The 22,809-nt window shown below is 42.9% G+C and overlaps 1 protein-coding gene across 1 annotated transcript in view; it reads right to left on the bottom strand.

Moving 5' to 3' along the window:
- Positions 1-22,809, bottom strand: part of LOC126232565 (broad-complex core protein isoforms 1/2/3/4/5-like) — an 88,868-nt gene that overhangs the window by 37,565 nt on the left and 28,494 nt on the right. The window lies entirely within an intron of this gene.

Below are 22,809 nucleotides of genomic sequence, written 5' to 3'. Positions count from 1 at the left end.
TCATACTAAAATGTGATCCTGCACATGACATAAGCAGCCATTCTAACACCACATTAAATCTCCTGACAGAGTGCAAATGAGGTTGGTCATGGTGTCTCAGAACAGACACAAACACAACATTAGTATGTCTCGATACTGATGCAGTCTTTACCAGGTCACACACTAGATTATTCTCCGGATCTCTGCCAGTATTATTGTCTGGCCCACCCACTGTAATCACAGTGTCATCATTGATGAAGTCTTTAAAACATGATCCTAAATCCTCTGTCACTTGACCAAGACCAGCACTAGGTTTAAAACAATTTGTGACCTGGTATTCTGATCCTTGTTCATCCTCAAAAAGTTGGTCCCCATCTCTAGAGATGAGAACTAACTAAACAGAAATTTCTCTTTATTGACTTCCCTTCATTCTTACTTTTCAATTCATTACTGAAAGTCTGTTGTGTTCTGCCTACAGCTACACCTCCCTGAGACTCAGTTTCTAACTGAAGCAACAGGTCAAACGTATGTTTCACATTCACCAAAATGTGATTAGATGAAGTTCTAAACCAGTTTCTTCTGTTACCTGTTGTATCTCTTTAACTCGTCCAGATCTTTCCAAGCCTTGTATAATTCTGCCTGAAAAGCAATTATTTTCCCTTAATGTTTCACTATGTTTCTATCCCTACTACCCAGCCTACACAACCACTCGAGAGTTATTTACTTCCCCAATTCCCAAGCCACTACTGTGACTCCAGCAGAAAAACTATAGCATCCATCACACCTTACCACATAACTAACAATTCTATGGCAAATTATTAACTTCTCATGGATGGGCTTCATAGTCATGTAGTACTTCTTTTAACACTATAATCACATTGACTGCAGAAATTATTTTTACTATTGCAACTTTGGTCTTAAGGCCATTATCAAGTGGTGCACTACAAAAAGACTGTGGTTTGACACACGTGCAACTCCAGAAATCCTCCAACATGTACATATCATTGTCATATCTGAGCCGTTTTTACTTTTAACATCCTTCACATGTGTTCCAATAAACCACTGTCTACAGGGGAAATGAGGCATTTCAGGCAGGCAAACTTTCTTAAATTACAAAAGCCAAATGAATTCCACAAGGAGAAAAGGGCTGACAACCAATATGATCTTTTAAGATTTCATCTGAAGAGAAAAACCAGGTAAGATGAAGAGTAAAAATAAAGCAGGCATTAAAAAGCAATAAAATACCTTGATGTGGGGGAAGTACAGCCTTGAAAACAAATACAGGCCACCCAAAGGGAAATCTTGTGATGAGAGGTCAGCTTCCGCATCCAACCAGAAACCCCTCCTTTTCTCTGTAGAAGACTGACTGAATGCTTATGTCACTGAATGGTAAAAGTAAGTGATGAGACCACAGTGATAAACTTCAAATGATGGTACATAAATTGATCTCGGGAATAAAACTTGAAACCAGATCTACCACTTGGGTGCAGTCATCTAACAACATACATAATACGCTAAAAGTCCACAAGCTTTAGTATTTACTACAGAGCAATGAAGTTGGGGCACTAACAGGATATGGGCAACTTAAAGGGGGGAGGAGGGGGGGCGGACTGACCACACACATGATGACAATTGGCTGTGTCTTGTCACCTAAGAGAGGTGACCATGAGTCAGGCAAGAACAGTTAATACTGAGTCGACAGAGGGTGATAGATCATCTTTGGGATTGGCAAAACGAAGACACCACATAGCCTTTAAACTTTTTATTGCTTGTACTTTTTCTTAGCAGAGATTACATGCTATTTACTATTCAAAGCCTCAAAAAGCTGATGATGCAAGATCTCAGCATCCCATCTACAAGGTTTCTGTCTTGACAGCCTCCTTTGTTAACTGACCAGCAAGCTCATTCACCAGAATCCCAATATGTATTGGGGTCCAAATAAGTACAACTGATGTCTTGGAACCATGGAGATCAGAAGGAAAACAATGACAATATTACAAAAGGGATGGTTGCTACTCAAATATAGTGAAGATGCTGAATCGCATATGGGCACAACAAAAAGATTGTCAAACATAGCTTTCAGTCAAACAGACCTCAGTCGGAATTAAGACAACACACACACACACACACACACACACACACACACACACACACACACACACACACACACAATCACAGTCTCTGGCTGCCTAGCCCATAGTCTGGCCTAGGCAGCCAGAGACTGTGAGCATGTGTGTATGAGTTGTGTCTGCATGAATGAGTGAGTGTGTGTGCGCGAGTGTACGTGTTTTTTTTTTTTATTATTTTTTTTATTTTGTTGAAAGCTTTGTTTGACAGTTCAACATCTCCACTATATGGTGAATAACAACTAGAGCTTTGTAAAGGGCGTAAAGCAGTCTGCAACTCAGGAGATGTTACTGAGGAAGCAGAGAGTGTTTAGCTTCGACTGACACTCCTTTTTGAACTGACAAATGTGCTGGCCATGTCACCGAGGCATCACAAAAAGTCCCAATAAATCAGACAACTCTACCAAACTTCTACATCAGCAGAATCCCATAACACATGTTTTGACAATGGGAAATTGGAAGCCATGGGGGAAGGCTCTAGACTGCAAGATTCTTATGGCACTCTGTGGCTAGGTTTCCGCAATACTCATGGTTAAGGAAGAGCAGTAAGCATGAGGGTGATTTACATATGAAGAGTAATTGCACCAGTGTACTTGCAAGCAGTTCCGAATGGTATGGTGGAGTGGAGGATTGGAGGTTGGCGTTTTAGGGAGGGAGAACCAGCTAGGTTTGCTGCTCTACCCTTTTATGGCCTCAGTACTGCCATGAGTGAACAAGATGTTCCTTCATTTGTTGTGCAACATAAAATCATAAAGTTTTTAACCTATGAGCATAAGCCCAGAGGTGTTAACTTGCTTGAAGGCACAGTTTGGGAAGGTTACACTGTCCCAGAACTGAGTGTTTACTTGGGCCAGACAATTTAAAGGTGACTGAGAAAGTGTAGAAAATGAGGGTCATACTCAACGCCTAATGTCAAGTTTCACAGATGACAACACCTGTGCAGTCCGAGAGCTTACTGAAGGTGATCGAAAGTGTGCTGTAAAAGAAATCACAGCAGAAATATCATCATTGGGAGCATTCATACCATTATCAGTGGATAGGTTGGCTTTTGAAAAATTAGTGCTTGATGGGTTCCGAAGTTAACAGAATAACAAAAAAAGGTGAGGTTGGAAATCTGTGAGAGACTTCTGAATCGATTAAGGCAAGAAGAGGAAGATTTTATGGAGTGAATAATCCCATATGATGTGACCTGAGTCCATCATTACGCTACATAACCCAAAATGTCAAGGAGTGGAGAAGAATGGATAAAGCCTATCCAGTGAAGACCAAACTCACATCTGGATAAATTCATGCAACTATGTTTTTAGACTACAAAGGAGAGTTACTCGTTGACTTTCTTCATGATCGACATACGGTGCATGCAGGTTACAATTGCCAGTTGCAAATGTCAGCAAAAGCTGCCTACCAAAACAAAATCAAGGAATGCACACAAGAGATGCCATGCTTCTCCATGACAACGCTAAGCCTCACACCACGAATTGGACAAGGGACAAATTGGAGGACATGCACTGGGAAACACTTCACCACTTTAAAGTCCAAATTTGTCCCCCCCCCCCCCCCACCCACTACCCCTCCCCTCTGCTCCAACCATTATTTTTTGTTTATGTACATAAAAAAATCACTTGGAGGGGAATGATTCACAAACAATGAAGACGTCAAGAAGCATGTGCGCAATTTGTTGATGATGTGCCCTCGAATTTTTTACAAACACAGAATGTTCAGGCTTTCAAATCGCTGGAAAAAGTGTGTGGAGTGTGCAGCAGGATATGTAGCTAAAGGTCTCAGGTGTGTAAATGATTAATCAATAAATCTATACAATGCAATTACTGTTCATATTTGACTCACCCTTGTATAAGAGTCACAAATGAATGTGGACAGTGTGATGACATTCCCTAGCTTCCAAATGCTGGTTGGCTGATTTGAGGGGGGGGGGGGGTGGAGAGGGGGGGGGGGTGCGTAGTTGGGGTGGTGGTTTAGTTAAATAGACGAACCAATGAGGTCATCAGTACCTTGATCCAAGAGTGGGGCATCTGGAAGCAGAGATGTTCATTGAGAATGTTTTCTGATTTAGTTGGGAGATTCATAACAGTAAGACCGAGAAGGCTTAAAATGCAATGGACATCGTCAGTAATAAAAGATTAAAGAGACAGAGAATTCAGCAGATGGGTGTGCCTGCACGGCTCTGAAACTGACAAGAAATGTCCCACCAATAGCTGCCCGAAGTCAAGAGCACGCACCATTCAACAAAGTGCAACACTCAAAATAGAAAATTGGGCCAAGCAGAAAGGAAGCAACCCAAATCAAAGCAATTAAAACAGACTGAAAGAGGGGTGAAAGAGTAGCCTGGTCAATGAGGTGGGATTGGGGATTCTGAAGATCTTGTACACAGCGAACGACGCCCCATCTCCAACCACCCTGGCCGTGCACCAGAGGTAGATTAAAACAAGCACTTTTATCCAGAATGCTGTCGGTGTAAAAGATACTAGCACCCTGGAGCTCTTGAAGAATTGGACATAACAGATACTGAAAGGGCATGGGGGCAACTTAGACTTTAGGACCTTTGCAGAAGTCAGTCTAACCTGTGGCCTGGGACAATCCAAGTGGGGGGAGCACAAGAAAATGTGGGGTGCACAATCTACATCTATACTCTGCAAAGCACTGTGAGGTGCATGGAAGAGGGTACATCGAACTGTACCACTTATTATGTTTTCTTCCTGTTTCATTCATGTAGATGCTTCTGCAAATGCTGTAATTATTCTAATCTTATCCTCACAATGCCTATGTGAGCCCCGGCCGTAGTATATTCCTACAGTAATGTTTTAAAGCTGGTTCTTGGAACTTTGTTAATAGACTCGCTAGAGAAAGAGTATGTCTATTTTCAAAAGTTTTCCAAAACAGTTCCTTCAGTATCTCTCTTACACACTGCCATGGCTTAAACAAATCTGTGACCATTTGTGCTGACCTTTTCTGTATACATTCAATATCCCCTGTTAGTCCTGTGTGGTATGGGCCCCACACACTTGAGCAATATTCTACAACCAGTTGCACGTGTGATTTGTAAGCAATCTCCTTTGTAGACTGATAGCACTTCCCAGTATTCTGCTAATAAACCACAGTTGACCACCTGCTTTACTGACAACTGAACCTATGTAATCATTCCATTTCACATCCCTACAAATGTTACGCCCAGGTGCTTGTATGGGTTGGCCGGTTCCAACAGCGACTCACTGACATTATAGTCACAGGATACTACGTTTTTTTCATTTTGTAAAGTGCACAGTTTTACATTTCTGAACATTTACGGCAACTTGCCAATCTTTACAACACATTGAAATCTTAGCAAGAGCTGACTAAAAAATTATGCAGCTTCTTGTAGACAGTACTTCACAGTAGGTAACTGCAAAATCTGCAGAAAGTCGGAGGTTACTATTAATATTGTCTGCAAGGTCATTAATATACAAGACTCTTCCATGGGGTACACTCGAAGTTAATTCTATATTTGATGATGACTCTCCATCCAAGATAATGTGTTGTGTCCTCCCTACCTGAAATTCCTCAATCCACTCACATATTTCACTTGATACCCCATATGATCAAAATTTTCATAATAAGCATAGGTGTGGTATTGAGTCAAATGCTTTTTGGAAATCAAGAACTACTACATCTGACTGCCTTGATCCCGAGCTTTCAGTATGTCATGCAAGAAAAAGGTGAGTTGGGTTTCACATGATCGATGTTTTCGGAATCCATGCTGGTTGACATTGAAGTGGTTTTTTGTTCAAGATACCTCATTATGTTTGAGCTCAGAATATGTTCTAAGATTCTACAACTAATTGATGTCAAATACACCGGCCAGTTTGAAACTGGACACTGGCCAGTAGTTTTATGGATTACTTCTTGCAGAAGGGTGTGACCTGTGCTTTTTTTTGAAGAACTGGGCATGATTCTTTTTTCGAGGGATCTACAATAGATTATAGTTAGAAGAGGGGCTAAATCAGTCGCAAATTCAGTATAGAATCTGACAGGAATTCCACCGGGGCCTGAAGCTTTATTCAATTTTAATGATTTCAGCTGTTTCTCAACACCACTGACACTAATACTGATTTTACTCACCTTTTCAGTGGTACGAGGATTAAATTAGGGCAATTCTGCTGGGTTTTCCTTTGAAAAGGGACATTTGAAAATGGAGTTAAGAATTTCAGCTTTTGCTTTGCTACCCTCAATTTCAGTTCCTGTCTCATTCGCTATGGACTGGATACTAACTTTGGTGCCACCATCAACCTTTACATATGACTAGAACTTCTTTGGGTTTCGTGAAATATCATTTGACAATATTCTGCTAAGGTATTCACTGAAGGCATCATGCATTGCTCTCTTGACAGCCAAATGTGTTGCATTCAGCCTCTATCTATCTATGGTCCTATGCTTTTACACATATTACGCAGTAGTCTTTGCTTCTTTATTAGTTTCTTTACAGTGGCTGTACACCATGGAGGTTTCCTGCCATTCTGAACTTTTCTACTGGGTACATATCTATTCAGTGCTTGGTCAACTATTCTTTCAAACTTGAGCCATAGTTCCTCTCCACACTCCTGCCTGGTGCTGAAAGTTTTAAAGTTCTTCATTGAGATGTGACAGTGCTCATTATTTATCTAGTTTTCTGAACATATATATTTTTCTGCCTGTTTTATTTGTCCTTTGTACTTTTGTAATCATTGCTGCCACAACTGCATCATGGTCACTGGTACCAGTTTTGATGTGGACATCCTCAAAGAGGTCATGTCTATTTGTTGCCATTACATCCAATATATTTCTTATCATACTGGGGTTCCTAACTAACTATTCTAGTTAGTTTTCAGAGAAGGCACGTAGCAATGTTCCACTGAAGGTCTTACCACACCCCTACCACTAACAAAACTGTAATTTTCCCAATTAATTGATAGATAATTAAAAAGTCTCCACTGATGATTACAGTATGATTTGGGAACTTGTGTACGAGTGAACTGAGGTTTTCTCTGAAGTTTTTGGTTACATCAGGAGATGAGTCTGGTGGGCGACAGAAGGACGTAATTATCATCAGCCTACTAGGGAATGGGAGATGGAGACTTTGGCAGAGGGAAGCAAGGCGCATTCCAACTGGTAGTCTGACCCAAGGAAGATTATCAGGATGACAACACTCCTTGTGTGTATGAAGACGGGGATGAATGGGATGATCAGGGAATTGTCGACTGATAATCACATAGGAGACCAATAGCTGGTACCATTGAATCTGAAGGGGGAAGATCCACACTTCAGTAGCGAGACTGTCCGCGGAATTAGTCTGAAAGGTATGAATGGCCAGACGCACACCACGATGGTGGATTGGATCTAACAGTTTTTTAAAGCTGAAGGAGGTGCCGAGCCATAAACTTCCAACCATAGTCTTGTCAAGATGAAACCAGGTTCCCAGGTTCCGGCAAATACGGATAACAGCACCACAATCTTCAGCCAAAGATAAAGATGCATGGGCAAGGAAGCAGAGAGCGTTAAGCTTGACATGAATATGTGGCAGTGAAATGGGACTGTGCTAAGAAAGTCCAGGTGCTGGGTATCTAAATAGAATTCCAGGTCAGCACGGATGGTGGTACAATGGCAAAGATGCATGACCCGCATTTTTGTAGGAGAGAATTTGAAACCATGGGAGAGAGCCCATGCAGAGGTCCACTGGATGGCTCCTTGGAACTTGTGTTCAACAGAGCATATCAAGGGAAGCTGTATCAAATGTAAAAGCTGTCAACGTACAACGCTTCATCCAACAGATGACACAAACCTATTAATGGCAGTAAGGAAAAGGTTGACACTCAACACAGAGTCCTGTGGGGTGCAATTCTCTTGGACCCATGGGGAGTCGAGCGAAGAACTGTCTACCTTGGGAAACTGGTGTGATAAAAACTGATGAATAAAGATTAGCAGGGGGCCACAAAAGCCCTAGTCACAGAGGGCGAATAAAATGAAAACGCCAAGTGGTGGTGTACACCTTATGTAGGTTAAAGAAGACTGTGACAGGGTGTTGGCATTAAGAAAAAGCCTATTGAATTGCTATTTTAATTGAAGCAGATGGTCAGATGCAGTTCGTCCTCCAGGAAACTACACTGATAAGGGGACAACGGGCCCCCGAGTTTCAACTACCCAGCAATCCTTTTAAGCAGCTTACAGAGTACTTTGGTCAGGCTAATTTTCTGGCAACTGTTGAGTGATGCTGGGTTCTTGCCTGGCTTAAGGATTACTATCTCGCCATTGCGAGGGTAAGGTACCTTGGAACCAAAGGCAGTTGAGGAGCCTGAGGAGATGTTGCCTTTGACGAACATTCAGGTGTTGGATCATCTGACTGTGAACTGAATCATGGACTGAAGTAGTTTCAGTCAGTGAAGCATTCATTATAGGATTCAGCCTGATGAGGAGTGAAACATAAGCGGGTGTTTTCAACTTGTTGCTTCAGCAGTAGAAAGGTCATTGGAAAGGAAGAGCACACTGATGCTGTTGCAAAGTGGTCTGCAAGAACAGATGAATTGGAACGAATACCACGCTGTAGGACAAAACCTGGGACAGCTGTTGAGCACTGGTGGCCTGTAAGACCTAGGGGCTTGGCCCACACCTGAGATGAGGAGGCATATGTCTCCAGAGAGGAGACATTGCACTCCCAGCATTCCTTCTTATTGCTTTTAATTAAATACAAGCCTAAGCACAATGTCACTTAAAAGTGATATGATTGGTCTGCGAAGGAAGTCCTTTGAACTGTTGCATGACTAATCAGCGATCCTGAATAGCTATTGCAATGTCTTTGGTGCACCATGTCACCAGATGTACTCCCCCACAGAGGATTGTGTACACTGACATCCCAAGCAGGAGAAAAGGGGGAAAGTTGTTGGATTAATGACGTCAATTTACAAATCCACTGAATGATCACTTTACTAGTGGCCATGCAGGTGACCTTCCCTGGATAATCCACACTTCTGTAAAATTTGGAAAAGGAGTTTCAAGTCAAACCCAACAAGGGTACCATACAGTTAAGAATGAAAAGTTGTAGAAGTGAAGAAAACAAGTGTGCAAAACCACAAACCAGATCCAAACACAACTGCTACCAAGAAAACCATCCAACAGAAAGGCATGGGGGAAAAAACAATAGTAAAAGGATAGACTGGCAGCACCAAAAGGGAAGTAGCGCTGCAAGGAATGGGGCCTCACAAGGGAGATACAAGCCCCCCTTGAGGGGGGTGAACCTGTTGATTGTTGTCAGAAAAAGAATAACACTCAGTGTTGGTGCATGGGGGACTATTTTACAGTGTACGGAAGGTACTTGTAATATGTCAACTCTAACACAAAACAACTAGTGAACAGCTAGTGACACACACACAACACACACACCAAGAGAGAGAGAGAGAGAGAGAGAGAGAGAGAGAGAGAGAGAGAGGGAGAGAGAGGGGGGGGCCTCTAAAACCCCCACTTGTCGTACAGCTTGTACAGTATGGTAAGGCTGTGGTACTGCCATGTGGTGTCATTGACTTCTCTTAAGTCAAAGAAGACATCAATGAGATGTTGGCAACTGGAAAAAGCCAAACTTATAGGGCTCCAGGTGAATTAAGTGGTCAGTTGGGGGACAGGTCCTCCAAAACTTGCAGTGACAGTTGGACAAGATACCAACACAGCTACTAGTTCACTATTTTTCGAATAACTTACAAAGAACATTTATGAGGCTTATGGTCTACATCTGTCAATCTTACATGGCTTTTTACCTGGTTTCAGGACAGACAATAGTGCTTTCCCTTTCCTGGGTTGGGAACTCACCCTCACAGTAGAAGCAATTCAAGATCACAAGAATGTGATTGTTGTGACTCGCCGATCTTTCAAAGTGCCGCCGCGCAGTTACGCGCGTCCTCTACATGCGGCGATGTCTGCCAGCCATGCAGCAGCAGCCCCACCTAAGCAGCCAGCCAGCCAGCGGCCACTAGACTTGGACTCAGTTATGATTTGACTGTTAAAGTGTACACACGTCTTACTCTGTTTACTTGATCTGTGACTTTCATGTATTGCGTCTTCCTTGAAATATATTTGTTCAACTTGAAGTTAATACAATTGGTGACGAGGTAGTGATTTTTCTTTTCCATCGTTGACCCACATGTTTCCATGGCTACTTTAGAGCAACTATTGCAAGGTCTCATAGAACAGCAAATGCTTCTCACAAATGCGATTCGAGATTTCGTCGTGGCATCAAATGCGGGGCGTCTCTCGTCATTGTCTCTACCTCCTTTTCCTCCTTACGACGAGACGGCGGTAGACTGGTCTCATTACGAAAAACGTCTTCGACAGCACTTCTTAGCATTTCATGTTGTGGATGAACAAACATGTAAGTCTCTGTTCCTTTCATGGATTTCACCTCAAATGTATCGGTTGTTGTCGCAATTGGCTCCTTTGAAAGATCCTGCATCTTTGTCCTTTGCTGAAATGTGCTCACTTCTGTCTATCTATTTTCAAAAGCAAACGCATTTGGTAGCCTCTCGTGTTGCCTTTTATCGTTGTCAAAAACAACCAAAGCAATCCTATTGCACTTGGGCTGCTTAACTTCACGGCCTCAGTAGAAAGTGTCAATTTGTTACTGAAGCTCACAAAGAATCCTACGCCGATTCCATGGTAAGGGATGCTATTATCTGATTGGCGCCTGACAAAGAAGTTAGGCAACGTGCCCTTCAGTTGGCAAATCCGACTCTAGATGAAGTCCTATCCATCGCTCAGTCTTTTGAAATTTCTTGCGCCACTGGGGCACAAATAGAGGCATGGGGCGACGTCGGGGAAATACAACCTCTGTGCGATGTTGACGAAGCGTGTGGCGTGTCCCCACCGGCCGACGTGGCCGCAGTACGCTCCCAAGTGCAGCCTCGGCCTAACCGTAAACAAACCTCTAAGAAACTGCAGCAAAACCCACAGCAACTTCCTTCATGTCCGTGGTGTTTTACGAAACATTCACGAGAAGATTGTCCACAACGTTGGGCCATGTGTCACAAATGCAAAAAAAAAAAAAAAAAAAAAAAAAAAGGTCATGTGTCATCTGTTTGCAAATCCGACCGCATACATGATGTTCATGAACATGATGCTGATTCTGATTCTGTGTTGTCTGTCAATTGTAGTTCTTTCCTTTCAGGGAAGTTATTCCTCACTGTCCAAATACTTGGTCGAGATGTTCGCATGCGGGTGGTTCTGCTGCCACTATCATCAATTCTCAGACGTATCTTCAGTTGGGTTCTCCACTCCTGTCACTTGTCACTAGGCAATTACGGACTTACAATAAACAGAAGATTTCTCTCTTGGGACAATTTGATGCTGAGGTATCTTACAAATCTGTCGTTCGCACTGTTCCCATATTTGTGGTCGACCATAGTAACGCGGAGAATCTTTTTGGTTTTGATGCCTTTCGCGTTTTTGGGTTCTCCATAGATGATTCTGTCAATATCGTCTCTGATGCTATTCCTTATGCTCAATTGGATTCCTTGTCGACGACATTTTCGTCCCTTTTTTCTCCTGGGTTAGGCCGTGCAAACGACTTTGAAGCTCATATCACGCTCAAACCCACTGCTCGGCCTAAGTTTTGTCGGACTCGGCCCATTCCTGTGGCCCTTCGTGATCAGGTCAAACGGGAGCTGGATTGTCTCACTGCTTCAGGGGTCTTGCTTCCTGTCACTTCCAGTGAATGGTCCTCTCCTGTCGTTGTCATTGCTAAGCCAAATGGTGATATTCGTCTCTGTGGCGATTTCAAAGCCACTGTAAATGCTCAATGCCTTATCGACACTTACCCTATGCCTTGACCTGAAGAATTGTTCACTAAACTTGCTGGAGGCCAGTATTTTTCTAAACTTGACCTGTCAGAAACTTATCATCAACTTCCTCTTGAAGCTGCTTCCCGGCAGTTTCTGGTCCTTGGCATGCCTTTCGGCCTCTATCAATACCAACGATTGCCATTCGGGGTTGCCAGTGCCCCTGCTCTATTTCAGCGATTCTTGGAACAATTATTGCTCACTGTTCCTGGGTGTATAAATTACATGGACGACATTGTTGTCACTGGCTCCACCACTGACGAACATCTTCAAAATCTCCGCACACTTTTTCATGTCTTACAGACTGCCAGTCTTAAGTGTAATATTCAGAAATCACAATTTTTTCAGGCATCTATCACGTACTTGGGGTTTCAACTCTCTCGGGATGGTATTCGTCTGCTTCAGCAAACTGTCGCTGCAATTGATGCCATTCCTCGCCCTACATCTGAAGGAACTGTGGGCCTTCTTGGGGAACATAGCACACTATCACAAGTTTTTACCATCTGCTGCTTCAGTGGCTCAGCCGTTGCATCGCCTGTTGCATAAAAACGTGCCTTTTCACTGGTCCGCGTCATGCGATGCGGCTTTCCAGAAATTGAAGACTATGCTGAAACAGGCCCTGTGCCTGGCTACTTATCGACCTGGCCAACATCTTGTTCTTGCCACGGACGCCTCTCAATATCGGGTTGGTGCAGTCCTTGCGCACCATTTTTCTGACGGTTCTGAACAGCCCATTGCTTATGCCTCCAAAACGCTCACGGGTGCCCAACAAAAGTATTCCCAAATTGAAAAAGAAGCTTTGGCCATTATTTATGCTCTTCATAAGTTTGGTGTTTTTCTCTATGGATCCCAATTTCATCTTGTTATGGATCACAAACCACTTGTTTCCTTGTTTCATCCATCAACGTCACTTCCCGACAAGGCTGCACACCGCCTCCAGCATTGGGCTCTTTACTTGTCTTGTTTCAATTATGAGATTCATTTCCGGCCGACGGCTCAACATGCGAATGCTGATGCACTGTCTCGCCTTCCCATGGGTCCTGGTCTGGCATTCGATAGGGACGAACTTTTGTGTTTCCACCTGGATGTTGCCGAGCAGCGGGTTGTGGACAGGTTCCCCATCACCAGGGACCGGCTGGCGGCTGCTATGGGTTCTGACCCTACCCTCTCCCGGGATTTATGCTGTATTCAGGAGGGTTGGCCAGATCGTCCGTCCACTAAGACTTTGGATCCGTTGCGGAACTACTACACTTTGTGTTACCGCCTCACGGCTAGGGATGGTGTTATCCTCCTTTCCACTGAAAATGGTTCGCTGCGTGTTGTGGTACCTGTGTCTTTGCGTGCTTTGGTCTTGTGCCTCCTTCACCAAGGGCACTGGGGTGTCTCTCGCACAAAATCTCTGGCGCGCCGTCATGTGTACTGACCCGGCATCGACTCTGAAATCGCACACATGGTCGCTGCCTGCGGCCCTTGTGCGTAACAGCCCGCCACCCCGAAGTCATCTTTGTCACCGTGGCCTTCACCTGAGAAGTCCTGGGAGCATATTCATGCTGACTTCACGGGACCTTTTTTAGGTACTTATTGGTTTCTCATTATTGACGCCTACTCTAACTTTCCTTTCATTGTCCGTTGCACGTTGCCTACCACCGCAGCAACCACCAACGCTCTAGCTCGCATTTCCTCTTTGGAAGGCCTTCCATCTACTCTTGTTACTGATAATAGTCTGCAATTTGCCTCTTCCGATTTTGCTGATTTTTGTGTCCGTCATGGCATCATGCATGTCACGGCCCCTCTGTTCCATCCACAGTCAAATGGTGAGGCTGAATGACTGGTTCGCACATTTAAGGCTCAGATGAGGAAACTCCTGACTTCTTCTGCTGCTGATGATGCGCTTCTCCAATTTTTTGGCTTCTTACCGTTTAACCTCCATGGGCGACCATAGCCCGGCTGAGCTCTTACATGGCCGACAGCCCCGCACGCTACTTCATTTTCTGTGGCCTTCCACCTCATGGCCGCGGGTGCCTTCGCTTGGCCGGTTCACCGCCGATGACCTTGTATGGGTACAGGGATATGGCAGGCGGCCAAAATGGAGTCCTGGCCGCATCTTACAACACCGTGGCCGACGCCTGTATGAAATCCAGACGGACACGGGTGTTGCAGTGCGTCATTCAGACAAGCTTTCGCCTTGTGTGCCTTCAATGCCTGTTCCGGATGCCGCTACACCACCTTCGGCTCTACCTGACGCTCGGGATACTGGAATCTCTCATTACTCACAACGCAGTCCTCTCACGATCATATCGGTGCCAGCACAAGAACTGACGCCACCAGGAGACGTGCCCATGCAGGAACCAGATGACCATCATCTGTCGGAGCAACTCTACTCGCCTCCTTCTCCTACGGACGTGGACACATTGCCCATGTCTCCTGTTGTAACAACCGGACTTGCCACAACGGGCAGATTGGTGCACGGGGCCCCAGCAGATTCGACCCCCACGTCTCCTGTCATCTCGACCCGTTATCATCGGGGACACTTTCGTCCGTACGGGAAGCCTCCTCCTCGAGACTTTACGGCCAGTCAAACAACACTTATGGACGTTAGCAATCTACAGGCCACCTCCATCAAGACCTGTGCAAAAATTTCAAAGGGGGGAAAAGTGTTGTGACTCGCTTATCTTTCAAAGTGCCGCCGCGCAGTTTGCGCGTCCTCTACATGCAGCGCTGTCTGCCAGCCATGCAGCAGCAGCGCCACCTAAGCGGCCAGCCAGCCAGCGGCCGCTAGACTTTTTGACTCAGTTATGATTTGACTGTTAAAGTGTACACACATCTTACTCTGTTTACTTGATCTGTGACTTCCATGTATTGCGTCTTCCTTGAAATATATCTGTTCAACTTGAAGTTATTACAGTGATGTTGCTCTTCAACAAACATAGCTCAAGATCGGTGTTTCATTACTGTGTCTCAGTCTGATGTTCTAACATCACTCCACAATGGTTTGAGGGCCTGGAATTACCCAGTAGGAGAGAACAAGAAAGCTGACAGGTCAATTTATTTTTTGTTTTATGGGCATTAGTCTGTGGCCTACGGCACATTTCTCTGCCTAACATTCCATATTCCAATGCTGGAGGCATCATCAGCAGTTACAATCTCAAATATACTTGGTAAGCTGACTTGTTTATATGTAGACTTGTTTATATGTATCCCCCCCCCAACAGGCAGTTCGTGAGATCAGATGATTGCTCAAGACTGCAGAACCGCACCAACATGTTATGGAGATGGTAATGTGGCAGAGTTGGTGCTTTTTGCTTTGTTTAGCACTAAGGCCACTAACTTGTCTAATTTCAATCTTTCTTCTTTTCTGTTAAAGTTGTTTTTGTGCTTTTGAACATCTATGGCCTCTCTGTACATCATGGCATAATAATTTGATCTTGGTAACACTGTGGTACTGGAGAAATGAATTTGGTGGTTCCCTGGTTCCTGTGCATGATCTGCTACTGTTGATTTATCAATGTGCTTATCAGGCAATTGCTCTTGTGCTGCTTCCTGCAATTTCTGTATACACTTGACAGCATGTGTAAGGGATTTTATGTATTCCAGCCATGGCAAGTGTTCAAATATTTATCCACCTTTCTTGTTGGTTTGGGCACTGTATGAATACCATGTCTTCTGAATACTCTGCTGAAATGAACTGTGAATGTTTTTATGAACGAGAGAAAAACTCTATGTTCAGTTGGTTCTTCTTCACTAGAAGCTCCAGACTTTTTTGAGTTTAGTGCACTATTTTTATCTCTTTGTTTTGGAAAGCCATTTTTTGCGAAAGCAGTTCTTAAGTGATGGAGCTCATCCTACAAGATCCTACAGATCATTTTAGCATGGTACAAAAATGTTCGTATCAGTTCCCTTTTCTACTTAGGAAGGTGAGTGGAAGTTATGTGAAATTATCTACCCATGAAAATGGGCTTTCCATACTCCATAGACTTCATGCCATAAAGCTCTGTTGGGTTTTCAAAGTAACTGTAAACTAAAAATGAAATCTGACTTTTTTCTGTTTTTCCACAGTCAACTTGACATTAGAATTAATATCACCCAGGAAATTTTGTACATCTGCAACTTACTTTTCTCCATGAGGTCATATAACAAAAGTATCATTAATATACCAAAACCAACATAAGGGTTTCTTCTTCACTGTCTGAAAGGTTGCTTCATCAAATTTTTCCATATAAAATTTGCAACAACTGCACTGAGTGCGATCACCATAGCCAAGCCAATCAGTTTGCACACTGAGCCGGCCGCTGTGGCTGAGCGGTTCTAGGCACTTCAGCCTGGAACCGTGTGACTGCTACGGTCACAGGTTTGAATCCTGCCTCGGGCATGGATGTGTGTGATGTCCTTAGGTTAGTTAGTTTTAAGTAGTTCTAAGTTCTAGGGGTCTGATGACCTCGGAAATTAAGTTCCATAGTGCTGAGAGCCATTTGAACCATTTTTTTGCATACTGAATTTGTTTTCCCACTGAAAGTAATGTGATGAGAGATAAAGTTTAAAGAGATCCTTTGTGAAGATACTTCTCAACCGTGACATCACCTCATTAAGAGGAACTGTGGTGAATAGGGATAAAACATCAAAACTTACCATATCACTTGGGCACATTAAAAATTTTAATTTTTCACAAAATGACCATAACCTTTAATATAAGTGTCTGTTTTTCATACGAATGGCTGTAGGTAAGAGCAGTGTTTGGCAATACCATAGGATGGACAATCAATAGTGCTAACATTTGATCTAAACAGCGTACAGGTTTGAATTTCTGGTGAAGCATACAATCTCAGTGGTAACGCTGCTGGTCTGATGAGTTCCTCTTTGTCAATGACAGAAATCAAAGAGGCTTTTATTAGCTTATTCGTTACCCTTAGACAGAAGTTGTGGGATCTTTCTTGAGCTCTAATCTTCCTAGTTCTAATGAACCAAATTTTATTGTGGTAGTCTTTTTTTTTCATTTCCACTGTAGCACTGCCATTCTCTGCTGGAAGAATAGAATGTCTTTCCCAAAATTTAAATTTTGGAAAGTTTTCATCTCGACTTTTGTTAAGTTACTGCTAGGTGTTTACTCTTAAGCATTATCTTTGCTGGTTCCATGTGTAATCCATCTGCAACTGGTTTAAGTGAAAAACAAATTCCAGATTCAATATCAACATCTTATGTTGATATTCCAGCCAACATGGGTAGAGTGACAGTAGCAGTTTATGCACGAGAGCCCAGAAACCACCAAATTATTCCCTCCAATATTACGGTTTTATCAAGATCCAACGATTACTATGCTAGGATGTAAACAGAGGCCATAGAAATTCAAAAGAGCAAAAACAATTTTAGCTGAAAGAAGAAGAATTCAAATCAGACAAGTTGTGAGCCTTAGTGCTAAATAAAGCAAACAGTACCAACCTTTTCACACTAGAAGTTCCATAACACACATCAGTGCAACTCTACGATCTTAGGCTGCAGTCTAGCAACGTCACAAACGGACTGGATACTTGTAAACAGATCGGTTCATTAAGCTTGTTTGAAAGTTTAACTCCTTTCTGTGTCATTATCATAACTACTGACCTTGAAAAGTGGCTTTCAGTAATCACATGGCAAACATGGAAGGGGGGGGGGGGGGGGGAGGAGAGAGGGATGTCCAAGGGGGCTCCCACACAAAATTTTAAAAATTGGAAGTGTGATTTAAGTCTTTAAACTCTACATTTCAGACACTTTGTGTCACTTGGTTTGGAAGCAGTTGTCAGAATTTTTCTTAGTAAGACGTGGTAGAAAAATAATTCCTACTCATGAAGGAAACATTACAATCTATAAAACATTAAATTTAATTGGAGAGGTAAAAAAATCTACTCACCATGCGGTGACAGAACACACCCATAAAAGAAAGTTGTAATTAGGCAAGCTTTTGGAGGCAGTGGCTCCTTCTTCAGGTAGAAGGGTTGAAGGGGAAGGAAGATGGATGAAGGAAAAGGACTGGAGAGGTATAGGCAAAGGGGTAGATTTCGGGAAAGTCATCCAGAACCATGGGTCAGGGGAGACTTAACAGATGGGATGAGAAGAAAAGACTGATTGTTGGGGACTGCATCGGATGAGATTTGAAAACCTAAGAGCTTAATGGTGGAAGACAGGGTAATATGTAGGACAGAGATTGCTGCTTAAATATTGCACATGAGTTAATAAGATTGAAAAGCTAAGTTCATTGTATGTAACAGAGGTGGGAGGGAGCAGTGAAAAATAGACAGGTCACCCAGAACTGCGGGTCAGGGGACACTTACTGCACAGGATAAGAAGGAAAAACTGATTTTTGTGGACTGCCAACGATCAATCTTTCCTTCTCATCCTGTGTGGTAAGTCTCTGCTGACTGGCAGTTCAGGATGACTTTCCTGAAATATACCCACTTTCCTAGACCTCTTCAGTCCTTTTCCTTCATCCCTCTTCCTTCACCTACAAACTTTCTGCCTGAAGAAGGAGCCACTGGCTCCAAAACGTTGCCTAATTACAACCGTCTTTTATGGGTGTTTTCTGCCGCTGCTTGGTGAGTAGATTTTTTATGTATCCTACTAAATTAAATGTTTTATAGATTGTAATGATTTCCTTCATGAGTACGAAGTAAATCTGTCTATTGTGCCAACAATCACTCTTTCCTTCTCATCCTGTGCGGTAAGTCCCCCCTTCCCGTGGTTCTGGGTGACTTTCCTTAAATCTATGCCTTCCACTAGACCTCTACAGTCCTTTTCCTTCAACCATCTTCCTTCTCCTTCATCCCTTCTGCCTGAAGAAGGAGCCACTGGCTCTGAAAGTTTGCCCAATTACAACCTTCTTTTATGTGTGTGGTCTGCTGCCACCTGGTGAGTAGATTTTCTATCTAACCAATTAAATTATTTTGTCAAAAATTTTCATTGTTATATAAAACATTTTAGTAGCACATGGTAAGAAAAATGTAAACAGCACATTTTCCGTATTTTTAAAACATCAGATTGTAAAATGTCTGTTTGCATAATTTTTTAGTAACTTAACATAAAGCCATAATCAAGGTGATAAATCCGTAACAATTACAGACAATCCATTATAGATGGCAACCATGCATTATAGCCTCTTCCAGTATTGGAAGACAAATCAGTATGCCAATAAATATCCCATGGATCATGATCTAATGCCTATAAATAAAAAATAACCAAGGATGCAAGTACTGGCCATAAAAGCCTGCACTGTAAGATCAGTTTAATTAGCTGTCACTGTTAGCTCCCTATCAGTAAAGGGATATTACAGGGTAAAATCCACAGTTGCCCAGTGTTACTCACCCTCTAATGCTATAGTGGGTGGTACTTGTTCACTACAAACGTCTACGTACCAGTGTACATACAGCAGCTGAAACTCTTTTGGAACCAACTCTGTTTTTGAAGCAGGCAAAGCAGGGGTATGTTTCCTGAAAAGCAACACATATCACATTTGACTTTTTCTTGTCTCCTTTCTTCTTTTATTTTCCTTCTGGTTGGGAGGATGAGCAGACCATTCTGTTGCCACAGATTGTGTCTCCTTCATCCACTGGCTGGCAGCAGGCTGCAAGAAAGAGCCAGCCTAACAAGTGGGTCTAGAGGAAGGTAGCTCTTTTCTGGGGCATGAGTAGGAATATTTTATGGCTGCATGTGAAGAACTCAGGTCCCCACTGCAGATGTAGTGGAAACAAGGTGATCAGGTGATCCTATTCCCCTCACAAACAGATTTATTCGAACTGCCATCAGGGCCTGGAATTGTGGGAGTCTTCCTTCACCCTTACTGTAAACAGGAACTTAGTTGTCATGTACATTTTCACTCAATTAGAACTGGATGAAGGCATTCAAATTTCTTCTTCAATTCAAAGCAAAAAAGATGGTCAAAGATTTCATACTGTTTTGCCTTTCTTTCTTTCCTTCCTTCCTCAAAATGGAGTATCTCTTAACACTGAGGGGACTATTGCCCTCTGCACTCTTCTCATACAGTAGCTGCCCACACACAACCCTCAGCTGGGGTCATTTGTGCCCAAAAACAACCATTTAAAACACTTAACTGCAGGTTGGGGGTGGAAGGGAAGGTGGGAGTTACAGCTTTTTATTACAGCAACTCACTATTACTTTTTCCTTTTCAGGTTATACACTCCCCTGGAAAGCCAAAATAAAAGCATCAGTATACACTCTTATCTTTTTGGCCTCGACTGGATACGGGATGTAAAATGGACATCCCTGTAACTCCTGGTTTGCACACAGTTGTTTGTTTGTGAAGTCGCGATACAAAATTACACCCTGGACCATGTACAGGTACAAGTTAGGCAATCTAATAGAATTAGGGTAAAACCATTTCACCTTCTACTAATTAATGTTATTTCAAATTTATACTCAAATATGTTTGACAAAAGAATCACTTTTGTGATCAAGAAGGACTCACCATCAGGTAGGGAACAAAGTAGCTGGTTACAGGAACATTTCTCACAATCTTTTTGAGTCTACTTTCTTCGTATCATGTAGCCAGTGAAGGGAAATTATTGGTATCATACCTTTCTGCGTGGAATCAGTATACTGTCTTGAATGAGACTACTGGTGTCTTGGGACCATTAGCATGAGAATGTCTGAGACTCTTCAGCAAAGATCATCCACGAAGATGTCGCACACACTGATCTTGGGCTGTCCTCTTTTGCACAATTGGACTGCAGAAACTGCTGCCCAGAGTCCTCAAGCATGGCATTTGACAGGCTGATACTCCACATGAATGGGGCTTTTTCAAATCTTGCATCAACAGTGCATTTCCTGCACTGTAAGGGGGCTATGATAATGCAGGGTAAAGACCTATTCCTTAGTGATCATAAAACTTGTTATACTCTGCCTGAATTTTAAAGTATATTATGGCAAACAGATGTCAGGGCGCTATCTAAACTATAACAAGCCTGATAAAATTGTACAAAGATTAGTAAGATCAATTAAAAATGGTCTCACCTGTCATTAAAAGAAAAAATGCTATGGTTTTTCTACTTGAAACACACACACCTGGACTTAATTTTAGCTGGAACAGAATTCCGGCACCTCCCAGGGATTTTTTTTTTTAACTCAGGTAGTAAGAACCAGAGAATTAAAACAGTACATATGTGTGTGTGTGTGTGTGTGTGCGCGCGCATGCATCTGTGTGTTCCAGCATCTAAAAGTTTAGAAAGCACTGACGCACACCACCACCAAACAATGAACAATGCCTACTTGAACTTTTCTACAATTGTCTCTATATTGCTGGGATAAATTCAAACATAATTTTCAAATTCAACAATCCTAAAGTCTAATGATAATGAAAGAAGAAGATTTTCTTATGTACAGCTATTGGTGTGATGGAAGAACACTGTTGGCAACAAGGAGTGTTACTGTAAATTTTTCCTAATTGTATTCCTGGCATCTTCACCAGGCATATACAGGGTGTTACAAAAAGGTACGGCCAAACTTTCAGGAAACATTCCTCACACACAAAGAAAGAAAATGTGTTATGTGGACATGTGTCCGGAAACGCTTACATTCCATGTTAGAGCTCATTTTATTACTTCTCTTCAAATCACATTAATCATGGAATGGAAACACACAGCAACAGAACGTACCAGCGTGATTTCAAACACTTTGTTACAGGAAATGTTCAAAATGTCCTCCGTAGCGGTCGCGCGGTTCCAGACTGAAGCGCCTAGAACCGCTCGGCCACCCCGGCCGGCGCATGGAATCCCTGATGCGCTGATGCAGCCCTGGAGAATGGTGTATTGCATCACAGCCGTCCACAATACGAGCACGAAGAGTCTCTACATTTGGTACCGGTGTTGCATAGACAAGAGCTTTCAAATGCCCCCATAAATGAAAGTCAAGAGGGTTGAAGTCAGGAGAGCGTGGAGGCCATGGAATTGGTCCGCCTCTACCAATCCATCGCTCACCGAATCTGTTGTTGAGAAGCGTACAAACACTTCGACTGAAATGTGCAGGAGCTCCATCGTGCATGAACCACATGTTGTGTTGTACTTGTAAAGGCACATGTTCTAGCAGCACAGGTAGAGTATCCCGTATGAAATCATGATAACGTGCTCCATTGAGCGTAGGTGGACGAAACTAAAATGAGCTCTAACATGGAAATTAAGCATTTCCGGACACATGTCCACATAACATCTTTTCTTTATTTGTGTGTAAGGAATGTTTCCTGAAAGTTTGGCCGTACCTTTTTGTAACAACCTGTATATGAACAGGAGCAGGCCTAAGAACAAGGAATAACCTATAACTGGATGCATATGTGGTCCAGTTACATTAATGTCACCAGTGCCTATGTTTGACAGCAGTCTGCAATAACCACTGGCAGATGTGGCAACACTAGCAGTGGAGGGTATACAAAGCATGCTGAGGGGATGAGGAAAACCATGCAGTCTTTCTTGAAACACAGAAACAGAGCAATTTTGTCTGATGTCTAAAAGCACATGATCATTGGCTTTCAGGCCAAGGGTGGAAGCATTTCTGAAACAACTAAGTTCATAAAGTCTTCGTGTGCTACGGTGTTTGAAGTATATCATGTATGACAAAATGGTGCTATCCAAAACCTACGTGAGGCAACTGTGGGGCACTATGGGCCCATAGATGACAGGGGTGAATGATGCTTTGGCCATGGAGATGTGTGTAGGCAAATAGACATGCAATTTTTGAGCAACTGACCATACAGATGAACCAAGGTTTTACCAACAATGTCTCCTTAATGACCGTTCAGCGAATGTTGCAAATGGGCCTCTGTAGCAAGCGACTGGTTCATGCACCCATACTGACTGCTGCTCATTGACAACAAAGGCTGAATTTGC

Source organism: Schistocerca nitens, unplaced genomic scaffold (genome assembly GCF_023898315.1).
Source record: "Schistocerca nitens isolate TAMUIC-IGC-003100 unplaced genomic scaffold, iqSchNite1.1 HiC_scaffold_532, whole genome shotgun sequence".
NCBI lineage: Eukaryota > Metazoa > Arthropoda > Insecta > Orthoptera > Acrididae > Schistocerca > Schistocerca nitens.
The sequence above is the reverse complement of the archived record's forward strand: the minus strand, read 5'-3'. Positions and strand labels throughout refer to the sequence as shown.